We start from the raw sequence: 6,709 nt of genomic DNA, 5'->3' as shown, positions 1-6,709 counted from the left end.
TGCCTCAGGTGTATCTTTTGTCTTCCCATACACGCCCAAGAAGCCTAGCAGGTTCACGCAAAGGTTCTTCGTCACGTGCATCACGTCGATTGAGGAGCGGACCTCTAGTTCTTTCCAGTAGGGTAGGTCCCAAAATATAGATTTCTTCTTCCACATGGGTGCGTGTCAGCGTCATTCGGAACAGCTAGTCCACCGGGACCCTTTCCAAAGATTACGTAGTGTAAATCATTGACCATAGCAAGTACGTGATCACCGGTACGCATGGCGGGCTTCTTCCGGTGATCTTCCTCGCCTTTGAAATGCTTGCCTTTCTTTCGACATTGATGGTTGGTCGAAAGAAATCGACGATGGCCCAGGGACGCATTCTTCCTGCATTTGTCCAGGTATATACTTTCAGTGTCATCTAAACAGTGCGTGCATGCGTGGTATCCTTTGTTTGTCTGTCCTGAAAGGTTACTGAGAGCGGGCGAATCGTTGATGGTCACGAACAGCAACGCCTTAAGGTTAAATTCCTCCTGTCTGTGCTCATCCCACGTACGTACACCGTTTCCATTCCATAGCTATAAAAGTTCTTCAACTAATGGCCTTAGGTACACATCAATTTCGTTGCCGGGTTGCTTAGGGCCTTGGATGAGAACTGGCATCATAATGAACTTCCGCTTCATGCACATCCAAGGAGGAAGGTTATACATACATAGAGTCACGGGCCAGGTGTTGTGATTGCTGCTCTGCTCCCCGAAAGGATTAATGCCCTCCGCGCTTAATGCAAACCATACATTCCTTGGGTCCTTTGCAAACTCATCCCAGTACTTTCTCTCGATTTTTCTCCACTGCGACCCGTCAGCGGGTGCTCTCAACTTCCCATCTTTCTTTCGGTTCTCACTGTGCCATCGCATCAACTTGGCTTGCTCTTCATTTCTGAACAGTCGTTTCAACCGTGGTATTATAGGAGCATACCACATCACCTTCGCAGGAACCCTCTTCCTAGGGGGCTCGCCGTCAACATCACCAAGGTCATCTCGTCTGATCTTATACTGCAATGCATCGCATACCGGGCATGCGTTCAGATCCTTGTATGCACCGCGGTAGAGGATGCAGTCATTAGGGCATGCATGTATCTTCTCCACCTCCAATCCTAGAGGGCATACGACCTTATTTGTTGCGTATGTACTGTCGGGCAATTCGTTATCCTTTGGAAGCTTCTTCTTCAATATTTTCAGTAGCTTCTCAAATCCTTTGTCAGCCACAGCATTCTCTGCCTTCCACTGCAGCAATTCCAGTACGGTACCGAGCTTTGTGTTGCCATCTTCGCAATTGGGGTATAACCCTTTTTTCTGATCCTCTAACATGCGATCGAACTTCAGCTTCTCCTTTTGACTTTCGCATTGCGTCCTTGCATCGACAATGACCCGGCGGAGATCATCATCATCGGGCACATCGTCTGGTTCCTCTTGATCTTCAGCAGCTTCACCCGTTGCAGCATCATTGGGCACATTGTCTGGTTCCTCTTGATCTTCAACAGCTCCCCCCATTGCAGAATCACCGTATTCAGGGGGCACATAGCTGTCATCATACTCTTCTTCTTCGTCGTCTTCCATCATAACCCCTATTTCTCCGTGCCTCGTCCAAACATTATAGTGTGGCATGAAACCCTTGTAAAGCAGGTGGGAGTGAAGGATTTTCCTTCGAGTAAGACCTCGTATTCCCACATTCAGTGCATGGACAAGACATAAAACCATTCTGCTTGTTTGCCTCAGCCGCATCGAGAAACTCATGCACGCCCTTAATGTACTCGTAGGTGTGTCTGTCACTGTACATCCATTGCCGGTTCATCTGCGTGCATTATATATAATTAAGTCTCCAAATTAATAGAAGTTCATCATCACATTAAAACCAAAGTGCATACATAGTTCTCATCTAACAACATATAGCTCTCCAGAGCATCTAATTAATTAAACCATACATTGAAACTATGTAAAACATTTCAATGCGAAAACAAATGCGATCATAATCGCAACCAAGGTAACAATTGATCCAACGGCATAATGATACCAAGCCTCGGTATGAATGGCATATTTTCTAATCTTTCTAATCTTCAAGAGCATTGCATCCATCTTGATCTTGTGATCATCGACGACATCATGCAACTCCAATATCATCTTCTCCTCCTCAATTTTTTTTATTTTTTTCCTTCAACAAATTGTTTTCTTCTTCAACTAAATTTAACCTCTCGACAATAGGGTCAGTTGGCATTTCCGATTCACATACATCCTACATAAATAAAATCTATGTCACGTCGGTCAGCATAATTTTCATAAACAATAGATGAACCAATAGTTATAAAGATAATATATATACCACATCCGAATCATAGACAGGACGAGGGCCGACGGGGGCGGATACCAAAACCATCGCACTATATAAGATGCAATAATAAAAGTAAGAAAATAATACAAGTATCTATGTAAACATACAAGTAAGAATATTTTTCCTTTCAGAAAGAAGATAAGAACAAGAGGCTCACCACGGTGGTGCCGGCGATGAGCTCGGCGCGGGTGATCGACGGCGGTGAAGACGGGGACGGGGCGTGACGGACCGCTAAACCTAGACAAATATTATGGAAAATGGAGCTTGGAGGTCGAGCTTGGAGAGGAGAAAGCTTAAGTAGTGTGGCTCAGGCATTCCATCGAACACCTTGTGTGCATAGGAGGTGAGCTAGAGCACCACCAAGCCCTCTCCCCCTCGGCCAGAGAAAAACAAAGCACTGGGGTGCTCTGCTCACGAGCGAGGGGTATATATAGGCACCTCATTGGTCCCGGTTGGTGAGATGAGCCGGGACTAAAGGGGAGCCTTTGGTCCCGGTTCAAGCCACCAACCGGGACCAATGCTGGTGGGCCAGGAGCGAGGCCCATTGGTCCCGGTTCATCCCACCAACCGGGACCAAAAGGTCCAGATGAACCGGGACCAATGGCCCACATGGCCCGGCCGGCCCCCTGGGCTCACGAACCGGGACTAATGGGCTGACCCGACCTGGACCAAAGCGCTATTTTCTACTAATGTTGAACCCCATCGTTTTACCCTTAATGGCAAAAACACTACATGTGCCTCGCCACCCCATCTGTCACTAGGTGAGGACACCGCAAGATTGAACCCATTACAAAGCACCTCTCCTACTGAAGATAAATCAATCTAGTTGATCAAACCAAACGGATCGATAGGAGAGAAATACAAAGCTATAACAATTATACATAATAAAGTTCAAAAAAGACTCAATTACTTTCAATGAATAATCTGATCATAAACCCACAATTCATTGGATCCCAACAAACACACCACAAAAGAATATTACATTTGATAGAACTCCAAGAAGATCGAGGAGAACATTGTATTGAAGATCAAAGAGAGAGTAGAAGTCATCTAGATACTAGCTATGGACCCGTAGGCCTATGGTGAACAACTCACACATCATCAAAAGGCAGCAACAATGATGTATAAGCCCTCCGTGATCGATCCCGCCCTCTGACAGAGTACCGAAATAGTCCTTCAGATGGGATCACGGAAGAACAGAAGCTTGCGGTGGTGGAAAAACTATTTTGGGTGGCTCTCGGAGGGTTTCCCAATTTTTGACAATTTATAGAAGTGGAATTAGGTCAGATGGATCCACGTGGGGACCACAAGGTAACAGGGTCCGCCTTACCCCCTGGGCGTTCCCTATTGCCTTGTTGTCTCCTCGCTTCATGTCTGATCTCCTCCCAAAGCTTCTAGGGTCTCTTTTGTCCAGAAAAATCGGCAAAAAAATTTGTAGCATTTGGACTCCGTTTGGTACTGATTTTCTGGAAAACCAAAAACAAGCAGAAACAGCAACTGGCACTAGGCACCAGGTTAATAGATTAGTTCCCAAAAAATGATATAAAATAGCATATAACGCAATTAAAGTATCCAAGATGTAATAGCATGAACCAATCAAAAATTATAGATATGTTGGAGACGTATCATCGGGCTGACGTCAACCACGCCGCGTCGCCACCTCGGATAGCTGACTAGGAGTTCGACATCGCCAAGACCACATCATGGCCCCATAGAGTGCGCGGGTCGGGTGTCCTAGCATCTCCGAGCCATTACTTCTTCAAGACGACATCATTCTCGTCACAAATTCTGACCTATGTCGGCATCACTGTGCAGTCTCTTCATCAAGGCTACGTCCACCACGCCGACCTGCTCCGCAACATTGACCGACATGGGGCTCCGACATTGATAACCCACATGTATAGGGGATTGCGACAGTTTTCGAGGGTAGAGTATTCAACCCAAATTTATAGATTCGACACAAGGGGAGCCAAAGAATATTTTCCAGAATTAGCAACTGAGTTGTCAATTCAACCACACCTGGAGATTAATTATCTACATCCAAGTGACCAGTAGCAAAGTAGTATGATAGTTTTGATAATAGTAGCAACAGCAATAGTAACGGTAACAGTGATATATAGCAGTAACGATAGCAGTAGTAACTTAGCAAGAACAATATAAGATAAATTCGTAGGCATTGGATCGGTAATTTTTTGGATGATATACATCATGTGATAGTCATAACCTAGGGCGATACGGCACCAGCTCCAGTTCATAAATATAATGTAGGCATGTATTTCGTAAATAGTCATACGTGCTTATGGAAAGAACTTGCCTGACATCTTTTGTCCTACCCTCCCGTGGCAGCGGGGTCCTATTGGAAACTAAGGGATATTAAGGCCTCCTTTTAATAGAGAGCCAGAACAAAGCATTAACACACGGTGACATGAACTCCTCAAACTACGGTCATCACCAGGAGTGGTACCGACTATTGTCACTCCGGGGTTGCCGGATCATAACACGAGTAGGTGACTATAACTTGCAAGATCGGATCTAGAACATGGATATAATGGTGATAACATAAAAGGTTCAAATCTTAAATCATGGCACCCAGGCCCAAAGCGACAAGCATTAAGCATGGCAAAGTCAAAGAAACATTAATCTCAAAACATAGTGGATACTAGGGATCAAGCCCTAACAAAATTAACTAAATTACATGATGAATCTCATCCAACTCCTCACCGACCAGCGAGCCTATGAAGGAATTACTCACTCCCGGTGAGGAGCATCATGGAATTGGCAATGGAGAAGGGTTGGTGATGACGAAGATCGAAGATCCCCCTCTCCGGAGCCCCAAGCGGACTCCAGATCTGGCTTCCCGATGAAGAACAGGAGAGATGGCGGCTCCGTCTCGTTGAACGCGATAATTCTTTCTCCCTGGTTTTTTCCTGCAAATATGTGATTTTATAGCGTCGATTTCAGGGTCTGCGGGGCCACAAGGTGGGGATAAGGCTGGAGGGCCCTGGTGGGTTGTGCCCCCCTCTAGTGGTTCTTGGCTCAAGAAATTCTCTTTGTTGATATAAAAAATCCTCGCAAAGTTTCGTTCCATTCCGAGAACTTCTATTTCTGCAGAAAAAATAACACCATGGTAGTTCTGCTGAAAACAACGTCAGTCCGGGGTTATTTTCATTCAAATCATCCCATTAGAATCCAAAACAAGAGGAAAAGTAGATACGTTGGAGATGTATCAACTCCCCCAAGCTTAAACCTTTGCTTGTCCTCAAGCAATTTAGTTGATAAACTGAAAGTTAAAAAGAAAAAAAACTACGAACTCTTTTGCTACTGTTTGCATAAATAAGCTTAAACAACACCTAGGTCTCAGCCAACATTATAACTAACCATGCCGACAATAACTCTTAAAAATTATATTAACTCATATCAATGACATAATCAGCTAGCGAGCAATAATAAGATATCTCAAATAGAAACACTTGTCAAAACAACCATGATATAATGTGACAATGGTGGTATCTCGCTAGACATTTCGGAGACCGCAAAACATAAATGCAGAGGACCTCCAAAGTTGTAACATCCCAAATTTTCAATTTGGAATGTTATACATTAGATCATCTATGCATATCATATTTTATTTTGCATTTTGGTTGATCCTAGAAATTCTACGCAACTCAATGACCCACGGAGAGAGTTGGGGATTTTGTTATTTTCATATTTGAGTTTCCTCAAATTTTGAGAATAGGATCATTTGATTTTATTTATTTTATCATCAATTATTTCTATTACAAAAATATGAGAGAGGGAATAAAATGACTTTCCCAAAATAAACAAATATTGAGGATTTAATAATAAAATCAAATAAGTTTTTATTTCGGAGTTTTTCGGTGTTTTATTTGAATTTAGGAAAAATGTGTGTTTTTCAAAATTGCATTTAGGTCCCAAATAAATGTTCACCTTGTGCGGCTTGATTTTAGAAGCCCGTGAAAATTTATTTTTGAATTTTTGGCGTCCGTTTAGTATTTCTTTTTATTTTTCTTCCGAGCGAAATAAATAATAATAAAAAAAACGAACCGGCCTACGGGCCGTGTTCGGATAGGACTCCGGCCCGAGGCGGCTTTATAAGCCGGCCCACCCGGGAATCCTAGCCCCAGCCGCCAGCCGCAGCCGCCCGACCCCGCCGCCACCCGCCGCAGCCGCCGCCGCCCGCTGCCGCCGGATTCTGCCGCCCGAGGTTCACCGCGCCTCGATTTCCGTGCCATCGGTTTTTTTTTTAAATAGATCGGTTTTTCCGTCGGTTTTTTTAGATTCGGTTTTTTTAAATAGATCGGTTTTTCCGATTTATTTAAAT

At 44.1% G+C, this 6,709-nt stretch overlaps 1 long non-coding RNA gene across 1 annotated transcript; it reads right to left on the bottom strand.

Annotated features, from left to right (window-relative positions):
- Positions 1-2,142: 2,142 nt before the first annotated feature.
- Positions 2,143-2,741, bottom strand: LOC147963864 (uncharacterized). The gene is made up of 3 exons (XR_015607439.1): positions 2,525-2,741; positions 2,359-2,416; positions 2,143-2,271 (listed from the first exon to the last, which is right to left on the bottom strand). It is a non-coding gene; the product is annotated as an uncharacterized LOC147963864 (long non-coding RNA).
- Between the last annotated feature and the right edge of the window lie 3,968 nt (positions 2,742-6,709).

Source organism: Triticum urartu, chromosome 6A, assembly GCF_056163025.1.
Source record: "Triticum urartu cultivar PI428250 chromosome 6A, HENAU_Tu73, whole genome shotgun sequence".
NCBI classification, from domain to species: Eukaryota; Viridiplantae; Streptophyta; class Magnoliopsida; order Poales; family Poaceae; genus Triticum; species Triticum urartu.
The sequence above is the reverse complement of the archived record's forward strand: the minus strand, read 5'-3'. Positions and strand labels throughout refer to the sequence as shown.